The sequence below is a fragment of the Panthera tigris genome, chromosome C2 (genome assembly GCF_018350195.1).
Source record: "Panthera tigris isolate Pti1 chromosome C2, P.tigris_Pti1_mat1.1, whole genome shotgun sequence".
Taxonomy (NCBI): Eukaryota; Metazoa; Chordata; class Mammalia; order Carnivora; family Felidae; genus Panthera; species Panthera tigris.
The window spans coordinates 13,104,776-13,119,242 of NC_056668.1; positions in this window are offsets into that span (position 1 = coordinate 13,104,776).

Sequence of the window (14,467 nt, forward strand, 5' to 3'; positions counted from 1 at the left end):
CCCAAATGATTCTGGAGCACACCGAGGTTTGAGAACCACTGGTGTTACAAGGAGGTGACTCAACATGCAGATATTTATTTTCTTTCTGTTACAGCTGATTTGCTGCTGAATGTGTTTGGTCAAATTTATCTTTTGCCCTGTTCTCCATCCCACATCTTTGTTCAGACTTTTCCAAACTGCACCTTTGATAGGTATTTAAATGTGACTCTTCAGGAAGATGTGCCCCATAGGTACACAATTTAGTGAACTTATGGAGCTTCTGTAAAAAAAAAAATTAGAAAAAGGCATCTTTTACTCTGGAAACACAGCCCCACTCCATGGCGAGACACTTGCCAAGTAGACATGGGCTGGGGTTCAACTGGGAACTCTTGCCAATAAACAACTTATACATCCCTGCCTTTGGTATAAACCAACTCAAAATAATAATCACCTTAGCTCCCTCTCTCAGATTTGTGCTACCCAGAAGTGGGTTAGGAGCTAGTACCTAAACTTCCTGGAATTAGCATGGAGAACAGCTGAAGTATCTACATTCAAGCCTCTAAGACAGGTTTGTCTTCTCGATTAAAGAAGAAAGTATTCTGACACTTGTTGAAATGGTGAGGAAGACTTTATTTAGGACTATTGCAATAGGCATCAAGACCATCCCAATAGGGGAGAGAGATTGGGCTCAACTCCTATACAAGTACAGGTTGGAATTCACAGCCAAGGAGCTGACTGAAGGGCCAATGGGTGGAAAATTATCAAGAGGAGATATCAAGGGCAGGAGGATTCTCCCTGAGGGCAGTCCAGAGTGGTCACATACTAAGGGTGAGGGGTAAGGAATCTGATCAGATACTGAGGATGACCAGATATCAAGAGACCAGATATCTCTAAACCAACCTAGCAGGATTCTTGCCCCAACTAGATTATGCAGACCTGGCAAGGACGGGCTGATGTGGAGGCCTTGTCAAGAAGGAGGTTCAGAGGAAGGTGGATAAAGTTTGGTCAGAGATTCTTTGTCACTAACCAATGGTATCAGAGTTTGTCTTCTTGATCACTCAATGGCGGCACCCTGGTCTGAAACAGCCATGCCCTCAGGGGTTACTGAGGTATGCTGATTGGGTTGTTCCTCCACCAAATGTCTCCAGGAGCTGGCTTCCCAAATTCCCAAATCTGGCTCTAACGTTTTGGTCGTCACTATTCTTATTATTCTGTTTGCTGTCATCTTTGCTCTTGTCAGCCCACTCATCTTTCCAATTTGCTGTCTTCAGTTTGCTATGAACTAGGAACCAGACTGCTTGGTTAATTAGAAAGGTATTAAGTAGGATGCTAGAGTGCTGGTTGATCATTCTTGGGAGACCCTTGGTTGAATTCCCCTTTAAAGACCTGGCTTTAACCGTCCTCACCATTTCTAATTTTTCTCTCTCCTTGGGGCGGATGGTGAGATGGGGGTGGGAAACTAATTAAATTAATACCAGTAAGTGATGTATGCAAGAAACGAAAGCTAGGTATACTTTCTTCAGAAATGTAAATTTCACAGCATGGCAATAAATTTAACACGTGCATGCTTGCAATGCCCTCAGGAGAACTCTGTTCCAAAACCGGAAAGAAGTGGGCCTCTTAAGCCTGTCCCAAACAGGTAATGGGAATGTGACTGGACCCTGTTGCCGTCAGACAAATTTCCCCCAAGACGCAGGTCTGGAAAGGTCAAGCACCTTTGTCCTCCTTCTGAGCAGACCCTAACTGCAGGCTCCTTACAAATTGGCAGCTTGGTCTGCTCAGACACACGCAGAAGTAAATCATCTCACCAACAGAACAGAAATCTGCATGATTATATCTAAAAAAAGGTATTATATTTTTTGGACAGAAAATAAGGAGAAGGCAAAATGACTCTGAGAATTCTAGGTTTCTAGATGTCCTGAAACATTTCCTTCATCACCAAGAATTAGAGTTGACCAAACAAGAGAATCCACTCCTGAGTTTGACCAACAAATACGGTCTCATGTAAAATGCTTTAAAGTTAAAGTAATACTGGGGCACCTGGGTGGCCCGGTCACTATGTGTCCCATTCTGGCTGAGGTCGTGATCTTGTGATTAGTGAGATCGAGCCCCACATAGAGCTCTCTGCTGTCAGTGTGGAGCCTGCTTCAGATCTCTGTCCCACCCCCCTCTCTCTCTGCTCCTCCCCTGCTCTCCCTCTCTCTCTCTCAAAAATAAATAAACATTTAAATAAATAAATAAATAAATAAATAAATAAATAAATAAAGTTGAAGTAATACTTCTTTTTAAACTATTAAGGTCTAAAATGAGAATAAAGAAATTGTATGAGGGCCAGAGAAGCTTTCCTGTGAATACAGCTGGTAAACTTCAGGTCATGGATTTTTATGACATTGAGGCTTATTGACTTGTAAACTTTCTGGCTTTCTTCTATGCTCCTGGGTGAATTCCAAATGACTGAGCTCACTGGGTAATAAGTTGTTTGCTCTTAAAAAATAAATAAATAAATAAAAACCAACATAAATAATTTGCACTTAGAGCGTGTTGCTTTGTTCTGACACATTCTTTTGCCCCGATAAAAGAGAAACACTAGGTTTCACATACAGAATAGATTTCCCTTCTCTGTCTTGCCACTAAGGAAGCCACAGGGAGCCTTTGCTTGCTCTGGTTGAGAAGGTTAATGTCCTGTCACCACTGTCTCACCTGGATGGCTACAGATGGTGACCCAGGCTCACTTCCTGAATATGGAAATGTTGGGGCCTCATTCTAACCCAGAGTTCTTCAATAATTTTAGGCTACAAATCTAGTGTAAGAATATGTGTGTACATGTGTGTCTGCGTGTGTGTGTAATTGAAACCAAAAGTCCACAGCATAATACTTACCCCTTGTATTAATTTGCTAGAGGTGCCATAACAAAGTTCCACAGACTGGGCAGTTTAAACAACAGAAATCTATTTTCTCATAGTTCTAGAGGCTACAAGTTCAGATCAAGGTATAAGCAAGTTTGGTTTCCTCCGAAGCCTCACTTCGTGGTGGGTAGAACAGCTCTCTTTTCCTGTGTCCTCACACGGTCTTCCTTCTGTGTATGTCTGTGTCCTAATCCCTCCTTATAGGGACTTCAGTCATCCTGGACTAGAGCCCACTCCAATGACGACACATGACCTTAATTACACCTTTCAAGACCCGATCTCCAAATATGAGGGGGGCATAGAAGTCAGCTCATAACACTCCCTTCATGCATCCAGTGCAGTCTGGTATTTTCTATTCTGTTCTATGTTGTTGTTGTTGTTGTTTATTTAAATTCAAGTTAGAGGGGCGCCTGGGTGGCTCAGTCGGTTAAGCATCCGACTTCAGCTCAGGTCATGATCTCGCGGTCTGTGAGTTCAAGCCCTGCATCGGGCTCGTGCTGACAGCTCAGAGCCCGGAGCCTGTTTCAGATTCTGTGTCTCCCTCTCTCTCTGACCCTCCCCTGTTCATGCTCTCTCTCTGTCTCAAAAATAAATAAATGTTAAAAAAAATTTTTTTTAATTCAAGTTAGATAACATACGGTGTAGTCTTGGCTTCAGGAAGAGAACCCAGTGATTCATCTCTTACATATGACACCCAGGGCTCATCCCAGCAAGTGGCCTCCTTAATGCCCATCACCCATTTAACCCATCCCCCCACCCATCTCCCCTCTAGCAACCCTGTTTGTTCTGTGTATTTAAGAGTCTCTTATGGTTTGCCTCCCTCTCTGTTTTTATCTTATTTTTCCTTCCCTGCCCCTATGTTCATCTGTTGAGTTTCTCAACTTCCACATATGAGTGAAATCATATGATATCTGTCTTTCTCAGACTGACTTGTTTCACTTAGCATAATACCCTCCAGTTCCATCCACATTGCTCTGTGTTTTAAAAATTCATATTGAGATACTCTAAAATTTGATTTCACAGTCTGAGAACGGGACACCACCCTGGTTTGACAAACCGTGTTTAGGACCTTGTCTTTACCCTTCTATCTGGTGATTGGCCAAGATAACCTTGATAAGGTATCAGAAAGCACCTTTGTGCTTTCCTATTGAGATCCTGTTGAGATCCCTGCCTGTCCTCAGGGCTGCCTGGTGAAGCGAAGAGAGCAAAACACTATATAGGACACACCCAGATAGAAATCCCAGCTTTATCACTCACTCACTGTGTGTTTCTGATCTGAGGAGGCCCAGATCAGAGGGGCCAGTCAAGCATTCTGGCTCCTTTCCTTCCTGACTTTATAAGTCCAAGATGTTAAACCCTTAGGTCCTGATCCCAAAATTAAATGTTGGTCATGTTATGTCCTTTGGTCTCCCCAGAAACGATCACACAGTTTATCAGAAGAACTGGGCAGTCCTTTCTCAAGGGAAATTTTATGCCTCACTCACACAAATTCCCCCATAAATCAGACGCTGTTCTCTGAAAGTCGGCTTTACAAGCCAGCCCTCTCCCCCATGTCTCAGAGAACTGTGTTTCATGTTATATAAAGGAGTTCCTATAATTAGTGTTTCTAATTTGAATTATTTTTTTAAAAAGATTGTTAACATCCTTACCTTTTTTTCAAGTTAATTCCTAGTGAATTAATTCTAAGTGAATTTCTCTTATGCATAATTAGATTTTTTCTTTTGAAAAAAAAAAAAGCTTTAAGTATAAAAAAGGCAAGCTGGTTATTAAATATGAATTTCAATGCTCTCCTCCTACATCTCAATGTTCAGTGAAGTTTCTTGGGCCAAAGGCATCAAATGTTACTCTTCTCCAACGCAGGAAGAAAGTCCAAAGCTGATGCTAGTACATTCCCTCGGAGAAATTAAGTACCCAGAAGGAGAAAGAATAGATCTGCTGGTTGGAGACCTGACGGTTAAGAAAAAAAGGAAAATTCAGAGGCAAGTGCCCAGGAAAAGTTAAGTACACAAGAAAACCTAAAAGGATGCCCTCCTTTGGGTAGAAAAGGAACATGGATCGGGTGGTGCCCTGAGCGCCTAGGGCGGCAGGCACTCTTATCAGAACGGACATTGGGGCAGTTTCCACTTTCTGGCTAAGGAAACGAGGTGAAAGGTGTATTTGAGGAAGAAATCGGGCCCGCACCATTTTTAAGAACAGAAAGGCGACTCTCTGTTTTCCTGTGGCGCCTGAGATGAAATGCATTTCTCTACCACTTTTTTTTTTTTTTTTGGCGGGGGAGAGGGGAGTAGAATTGACCCAGGGTTGCATTAGTTTCAGGTGTACATGGTGATTCATTAGGTGTTCACCACAAGCCTGGCTACCGTCTGCCCACAACAGCCCCCCCAACAGCGCTGTTACCACATCATCTCCACCACTCCCTGATCACACGTATGCCTTCCTCTCCGTCTTTCTCACTCACTTCTTTCCGCCTCTGTAATCTCGCTCTGTTCTCCCATCCCACCACCCCATTTCCAAAGTGTTCTTTTTACTTCTCTCTTTTGTTTTTCCTTCTCCCCCTTTAGAGGCATCATCAGGCATGTCCCAACACCATGCCTAAGTCCCTGCCCCCTTCCATACACCTCCAGCCCACAACGTGGAATCTAGGGCATAAAAGCCTATTGCCCTCGATTCTAGACTTTGTGGTGCACATATTACTGTGCTATGCTGTTCTTTGGTCCTTGCCAGCTGAGCACTTATATCCACAATAGACAGTAGGTACTGGTCAGCTTTTGCTGGGTAACAAACGATCCCCAAAGCTCAGAAGCTTCCAGCATCAAAGCTTTATTTTTTTTTTCTCCTGTTATATATGGGCTGCAGGTCAACTGCGGCTTTGCTCCAGGTGACAGGATGACTTCAGTTCTGCTCCCCCTGGAACCCTCCACTCTGGAATCCAGGATGAAGGAACAGCCCCTACGCATCATGCTGTTCTCTGCCAGAAAAAAAGAGCATAAGTAGCCAAGGCAAACCACAGAGTAGCACTTAAAGCTTCTGCTCTGGGGATGCCTGGGTAGCTCAGTCAGTTAGGCATCCAACTTTGGCTCGGGTCACGATCTCACTGTTCGTGAGTTCAAGCCCCACGTCAGGCTCTCTGCTGATGGCGCGGAGCCTGCTTTGGATTCTCTGTCTCCCTCTTTCTCTCTCTGTCCCTTTCCTGCTTGTGCTCTCTCTCTCTCTCAAAAATAAATAAATAAACATCTAAAAAAATTTAAACTCCTGCTCTGACATGCCCTCAATTATGCTCACTCACATTCCATTGCCCAAAGCAAATGGCATGACTGAGTCTGTCAATATACTCCACCTATAGGAAGGGAATAAACAGTTATAACCAAAAATAAACCTACAACAAATAAATATGTGGGCATAAGCAGGAGATGGGCAACACACAGGAGCAGACGTCCAGTAGCTGATGATTAATGCATCTATCTTTTCAGCAATCTGGGTAATACTTTGTCTTTAAAAAGATGTTATTTTTAGGGGCGCCTGGGTGGCTCAGTTGGTTAAGCGTCTGACTTCAGCTCAGGTCATGATCTCACAGTTTGTGGGTTCAAGCCCCACCTGGGGCTCTGTGCTGACAGCTCAGAGCTTGGAGCTGCTTTGGATTCTGTCTCCCTGTCTCTCTGCTCCACCCCTGCTCATGCTCTCTCTCTCTCTCCTCTCTCTCTCTTTCTCTCAAAAAATAAATAAACATTTAAAAAAACTTAAAATTGAGATTGCTGGCGAAAAAGGAGGGAGGGACCAACATGGCAGAGAAGTAGGGGGGATCCAAACTTCCTGTATCTCTCAAACAAAGAGCAGAAGCCAAAGGACTCTGAATACCAGAGCCTGGGAGGAAAAGAGACTGAATCTACTAGGAAGAAAATGGGAAAGCTGGAAAAAAGATAGGTGGGTAACTGCAAACTGGGGGAGATAAAAAAGGCTGCGTGAGCACGGAGTGGAGGGAACCCCTTTGCAGAGAGACAAAGGGAAGAAGAGAAACAGTGGCTGGGAAAGTGCAGGACCCTATCTGGCCAGGAGAGAGTCCTCGGACTGAGGCTGAGGGGGATCCCATCTCTAACTGGGGGGCTTTCTTCGGACTGGGGCCGGCTCCCTGTTCGCGCCCCTGGGGAGGAGGGGAGCTGGGCCTGGGTGCGGTGGTAGGTCAGGGGCTCAGTCCGCAGCTGGAGAAAGCGGTTCCCTCCCTGGAGGACTGCGCCATAGCACAGAACTGCCTGCGTCTGCCACCCTGGGGGCTCGCGGGGGGGGGGGGGGGGGCAGCGGCTCTGAGTCCGCAGTAGGAGAAGTCGGTCCTCCCAGAAGCGTGGCGGCACAGACAAAGCCAGCCGGGGCCACACATCGCGCACTGAGAGGCGCTTTCCCAGCGCCAGAGCGCACGGAGCGGGACTTTGAATCCTAGCCAAGTGCACGGTCAGGGGAGTTGGCCAAGCGAGAAGGACCTCCCCTTCTGCGCCCGCCGCACAGTGCGGTGACTCAAACGGAGTCCACCGGGTGGGCTCCACGGAGAAGAGACTGGGGATCACCATTCCATTCCCCACCCCCCACCACGACCAAGGCGGGGCCTCAGGGATCACTCCCGGGTCCACAGTAGAGGTGGGTTCAGAATACGCCAAACCCTGCCCCCTTGCACTGGGTAACTGCTTACCCACCCGAGGGGCACCGACCCTGCGGACAGCTCCTCCCGACCAGCCTTGCAGCATTGCCTGGATTAACTCTGGGTCAATTCTGGATATACAGCTATATTCTCCCCCACCCACCCGCCCATTTCGCCTCCTTATCTCTTCCCTCCCCTAGGCTGGTTACTCAGGTTATTGGTCTGTCTAAACAGACATATTTAATCCGTTGTCTTGACACATGTTCTACTCCTCCTTCTTTACACGCCTTTCTCTCTGGAATAATCAAGCCGTAGAGTTTCTCTGTCTGGGTAACCGTATCTTCGTTTCGTTTTCCCCACCTCCTTCTTTATTTTCCTTTCTCTCTCTCTGGATTAAGCCTTTTAGTCTCTCTGCCTAGTCCATGTTTATTCTTTCTTTTCTCCCCCGCTCCTGTCGTTTCTCTCTTTGTATGTTCTCTTCCATGGCACCGCCTCCACCCTCTTCTGTACTTGTAGTCGGTGTTTGGGGTTTGTTTTTTTTTAGTCTTTAGGTTTTTGTTTTTGTTTATTTGTTTGTTTGTGTTATTTGTTTGTGTGTTTGCATGTTTTTGTCTCCTGTTTGTCTATCTGTTTTCCTTTACAGGGATACTCCAAGGAACAAATCAAAGCACACCTGGTGGAGGGTCCAAAATATCACTACGAGTAGGGTAATAAGATAACCAAAGTCACAACAACAGAGAGCAAGTAACAATCCCCCCCGAGAAAACACCTCCTGAAGGGCCAGGCCCAGGACATGTATGACCTTCCTTTAATATAGCAGTGCTCACAGGTGTAGAGCACACAACAAGCTTTTAAAACGTGTAAGGGACAGAAAACTAGCCAAAATGACAAAATGGAAGAATTCTCCTCAAAAGAAATTCCAGGAAGTAGCGACAGCTAATAAATTGATCAAAACCGATTTAAGCAATATAACAGAACAAGAATTTAGAGTAATAGTCATAAAATTAACTGCTGGGCTTGAAAAAAGCATAGAGGACTGCCGAGAATTTATTGCTACAGAGATCAAGGGACTAAAAAATAGTCATGATGAATTAAAAATGCTATCAATGAGGTACAAAATAAAATGGAGGCAGCCACAGGATGGATTGAAGAGGCAGAGGGGAGAATAGGTGAATTAGAAGATAAAATTATGGAAAAAGAGGAAGCTGAGAAAAAGAGAGATAAAAAAATCCAGGAGTATGAGGGGAGAATTAGAGAACTAAGTGATGCAATCAAATGGAACAATATCCATATCATAGGAATTCCAGAAGAAAAAGAAGAGAGAGAGACAGGGGTTGAACGTGTACTTGAACAAATCATAGCTGAGAACTTCCCCGATCTGGGGAAGGAAACAGGCATTGAAATCCAAGAGGCACAGAGAACTCCCTTCAGATTTAACTTGAATCGATCTGCACAACATATCATAGTGAAACTGGCAAAATACAAGGATAAAGATAGAATTCTGAAAGCAGCTAGGAATAAACGGGTCTTAACATACAAAGGTAGACACATAAGGGTAGTAGCAGACCTAGCTACTGAAACTTGGCAGGCCAGAAAGGAAAGGCAGGAAATCTTCAATGTGATGAACAGAGAAAAACATGCAGCCAAGAATCCTTTACCCAGCAAGTCTGTCATTCAGGATAGAAGGAGAGATAAAGGTTTTCCCAAACAAACAAAAACTGAAGGAATTTATCACCACTAAACCAGCCCTACAAGAGAGCCTAAGGGGGACTCTGTGAGTGAAATGTTGCAAGGACCACAAAGGACCAGAGACATCTCTACAAGCATGAAACCTACAGACAACACAATGACTCTAAACCCATATCTTTCAATAATAACACTGAATGTAAATGGACTAAATGCTCCAACCAAAAGACATAGGTATCCAAATGGATAAAAAAAAAACACCAAGACCCATCTATTTGCTGTCTACAAAAGACTCATTTTAGACCTGAGGACACCTTCAGATTGAAAGTGAGGGGATGGAGAACTATCTATCATGCTAGTGAAAGTCAAAAGAAAGCTGGAGTAGCCATACTTATATCGGACAAACTAGACTTTAAATTAAAGGCTGTAACAAGAGATGAAGAAGGGCATTATATAATAATTACAGGGTCTATCCATCAGGAAGTGCTAACAATTATAAAATGTCTAAACACCGAATTTGGAAACACCCAAATATATAAAACACATAACACATAAACACAAGCAACCTTATTGATAAGAATGTAGTAATTGCAGGGGACTTTAATATTCCACTTACAGTGGATAGAACATCTAGACAGAGAATAAATAAAGAAACAAAGACCCTGAATGATACATTGGATCAGATAGACTTGACAGATATATTTAGAACGCTGCATCCCAAAGCAACGGAATATACTTTCTTCTCGAGTGCACATGGAACATTCTCCAAGATAGATCACTTACTGGGTCACAAAACAGCCCTTCATAAGTATACAAGAATTGAGATCATACCATGCACACTTTCAGATCACAATACTATGAAACTTGAAATCAACCACGGGAAAAAGTCTGGAAAACCTCCAAAAGCACGGAGATTAAAGAACATCCTACTAACGAATGAATGGGTCAACCAGGCAATTAGAGAAGAAATTTTCAAATATATGGAAACAAATGAAAATGAAAATACAACAATCCAAACACGTTGGGATGCAGCGAAGGCTGTCCTGAGAGGAAAATACATTGCAATCCAGGCCTATCTCAAGAAACAAGAAAAATCCCAAATACAAAATCTAACAGCAACCTAAAGGAACTAAAAGCAGAACAGCAAAGACCCCAAACCCAGCAGAAGAAGAGAAATAATAAAGATCAGAGCAGAAATAAACAATATAGAATCTAAAAAAACTGTAGAGCAGATCAATGAAACCAAGAGTTGGTTTTTTGAAAAAATAAATGAAATTGATAAAACTCTAGCCAGGCTTCTCAAAAAGAAAAGGGAAATGACTCAAATAGATAAAATCATGAGAGAAAATGGAATTATTACAACCAATCCCTCAGAAATACAACCAATTATCAGGGAATGTTATAAAAAATTATATGCCAACAAACTGGACAACCTGGAAGAAATGGACAAATTCCTAAGCACTCACACACTTCCAAAACTCAAACAGGAAGAAATAGAAAACTTGAACAGACCCATAACCAGCGAAGAAATTGAATCAGTTATCAAAAATCTCCCAATAAATAAGAGTCCAGGACCAGATGGCTTCCCTGGGGAATTCTACCAGACATTTAAAACCAGATAATACCTATCCTTCTCAAGCTGTTCCAAAAAATAGAAAAGGAAGGAAAACTTCCAGACTCATTCTATGAAGCCAGCATTACTTTGCTTCCCAAACCAGACAGACACCCAGAAAAAAAAAAGAGAACTACAGGCCAATACCCCTGATGAATATGGATGAAAAATTCTCAACAAGATACTAGCAAATCGAATTCAACAGCATATAAAAAAGAATTATTCACCATGATCAAGTGGGATTCATTCCTGGACTGCAGGGCTGGTTCAATATTTGCAAATCAATCCATGTGATACATCACATTAATAAAGGAAAAGAAACAAACCATATGATCCTGTCAATCGATGCAGAAAAAGCATTTGACAAAATAAAGCATCCTTTCTTAATAAAAACCCTCAAGAAAGTCGGGATAGAAGGAACATACTTAAACATCATAAAAGCCATTTATGAAAAGCCCACAGCTAATATCATCCTCAATGGGGAAAAACTGAGGGCTTTCCCCTGAGGTCAGGAACACGACAGGGATGTCCACTCTCACTGCTGTTGTTTAACATAGTGTTGGAAGTTCTAGCATCAGCAATCAGACAACAAAAGGAAATCAAAGGCATCAAAATTGGCAAAGATGAAGTCAAGCTTTCACTTTTTGCAGATGACATGATACTCTACATGGAAAACCCGACAGACTCCACCAAAAGTCTACTAGAACTGATACATGAATTCAGCAAAGTCGCAGGATACAAAATTAATGTACAGAAGTCAGTTGCATTTTTATACACCAATAATAAACCAACAGAAAGACAAATAAAGAAACTGATCCCATTCACAATTGCATCAAGAATCATAAAATACCTTGGAATAAACCTAACCGAAGATGTAAAAGATCTGTATGCTGAAAACTATAGAAAGCTTATGAAGGAAATTGAAGAAGATACAAAGAAATGGAAAAACATTCCATGCTCATGGATTGCAAGAATAAATATTATTAAAATGTCAATACTACCAAAAGCTATCTACACATTTAATGCAATCAAAATTGCACCAGCATTCTTCTAGAAGCTAGAACAAGAAATCCTAAAATTTGTATGGAACCACAGAAGACCCCGAATAGCCAAAGTAATATTGAAGAAGAAAACCAGAGTGGGAGGCATCACAATCCCAGACTTTAGCCTCTACCACAAAGCTGTAATCATCAAGACATTATGGTATTGGCACGAAAACAGACGCATAGACCAATGGAATAGAATAGAGACTCCAGAACTGGACCCACAAATGTATGACCAACTAACCTTTGACCAAGCAGGAAAGAATATCCAATGGAAAAAAGACAGTCTCTTTAGCAAATGGTGCTGGGAGATCTGGGCAGCAACATGCAGAAGAATGAAACTAGACCACTTTCTTACACCATTCACAAAAATAAACTCAAAATGGATGAAGGACCTGAATGTGAGACAGGAAACCATCAAAACCCTAGAGGATAAAGCAGGAAAAAACCTCTCAGATCTCAGCCGCAGCAATTTCTTACTTGACACATCCCCAAAGGCAAGGGAATTAAAAGCAAAAATGAACTATTGGGACCTCATGAAGATAAAAAGCCTCTGCACTACAAAGGAAACACTCAACAAAACTAAAAGGCAACCAATGGAATGGGAAAAGATATTTGCAAATGACATATCGGACAAAGGGCTAGTATCCAAAATCTATAAAGAGCTCACCAAACTCCACACCCGAAAAACAAATAATCCAGTGAAGAAATGGGCAGAAAACATGAATAGACACTTCTCTAAAGAAGACACCCAGATGGCCAACAGGCACATGAAAAGATGCTCAACGTTGCTCCTCATCAGGGAAATACAAATCAAAACCACCCTGAGATACCACCTCACGCCGGTCAGAGTGGCTAAACTGAACAACTCAGGAGACTATAGATGCTGGAGAGGATGTGGAGAAACGGGAACCCTCTTGCACTGTTGGTGGGAATGCAAAGTGGTGCAGCCGCTCTGGAAAATGGTGTGGAGGTTCCTCAAACAAATTAAAACTAGATCTACCCTATGACCCAGCAATAGCATTGCTAGGAATTTACCCAAGGGATACAGGAGTGCTGATGCATAGGGGCACTTGTACCCCAATGTTCATAGCAGCACTTTCAACAAAGCCAAATGATGGAAAGAGCCTAAATGTCCATCAACTGATGAATGGATAAGGAAATTGTGGTTTTGGGGCACCTGGGTGGCTTAGTCGGTTGAGCGTCCGACTTCAGCTCAGGTCATGATCTCACGGTTTGTGGGTTCAAGCCCTGCATCGGGCTCTGTGCTGACGGCTCAGAGCCTGGAGCCTGCTTCAGATTCTGTGTCTCCTTCTCTCTCTGTCCCTCCCCTGCTTGTGCTCTGTCTCTCTCACAAAAATAAATACATATTAAAAATATTAAAGATTGAATTACCCTACAACCCAGCAATAGCACTACTAGGAATTTATCCAAAGAATAAGGGAGTGCGGATTCATAGGGGCACACGTACCCCAATGTTTATAGAAGCGCTATCAACAATAGTCAAATTATGGAAAGATCCCAAATGTCCATCAACTGATGGATAAAGAAGATGTGATACAAACACACACAATGGAATAGTACTCGGCAACGAAAAAGAATGAAATCTCACCATTTGCAACAACATGGATGGAACTAGAGGGTATTATGCTAAGTGAAATAAGGCAGGCAGAGAAAGACAGATACCATATGTTTTCACTCATATGTGGATCCTGAGAAACTTAACAGAAGACCATGGGAGAGAGAATGATAAAAATATATATTGTTACAAACAGAGAGGAAGGCAAACCATAGGAGACTTTTGAATACAGAGAACAAACTGAGGGTGGAAAGGAGTGGGGGGCGTGGGGAGCAAGGAAAATGGGTGATGGGCATTGAGGAGCGCCCTTGTTAGGATGAGCACTGGATGTTTTGTGTAAGTGACGAATCAAGGAAATCTGAAGCCAAGAGCACACGGTATACTCTGTATATTAGCTAACTTGACCATAAATTATATTTTTTAAAAGATGTTATTTTCTGGGTAAAAAAGTTGATTGTGGTTATAAAAAGTTTGGAAAATATGGAGGTAAAATAATAAATAAAAGGGAAAAAAAACGTCCATAATACCACCACTCAGATAATTTTAGTGCATCTCCTTCAGGAATTTTATCTCCTAGTGGGTGTGAGGGGGAGACGGTAGTTAAATTGTGATTATATTTCAAGATCTTGTATCCTGCTTTTCCTCAGTAACATACTGCATGCCTTTCCTCATGTGAGTAAAATTCCATCACAAATCTCACATTATATAAATGTATAATACTTATTTTTATAATGTAGAAGAACAATTTACATCTTGCTATCACTGGGCTTTGAATCTACCTCTGAGTTTCTATGCTACTGTAAATATTTCTGCAATGAATATCCTTATAAATACATTTTTATGGTGATTATTTTTTAAAGATGATTTCCTAAATACCTGTGATTATTTCCTAAAGATAGAATTTACTGAGTTATAATTGTGGTATAGTAAGCTTTGTATAAAGTGTGCAACTTGGTTAGTGTTGACACATGTATACATGAATGATGCATATACGAACATATACGCCACCACGAGCAGCAATGGATAATGAACATA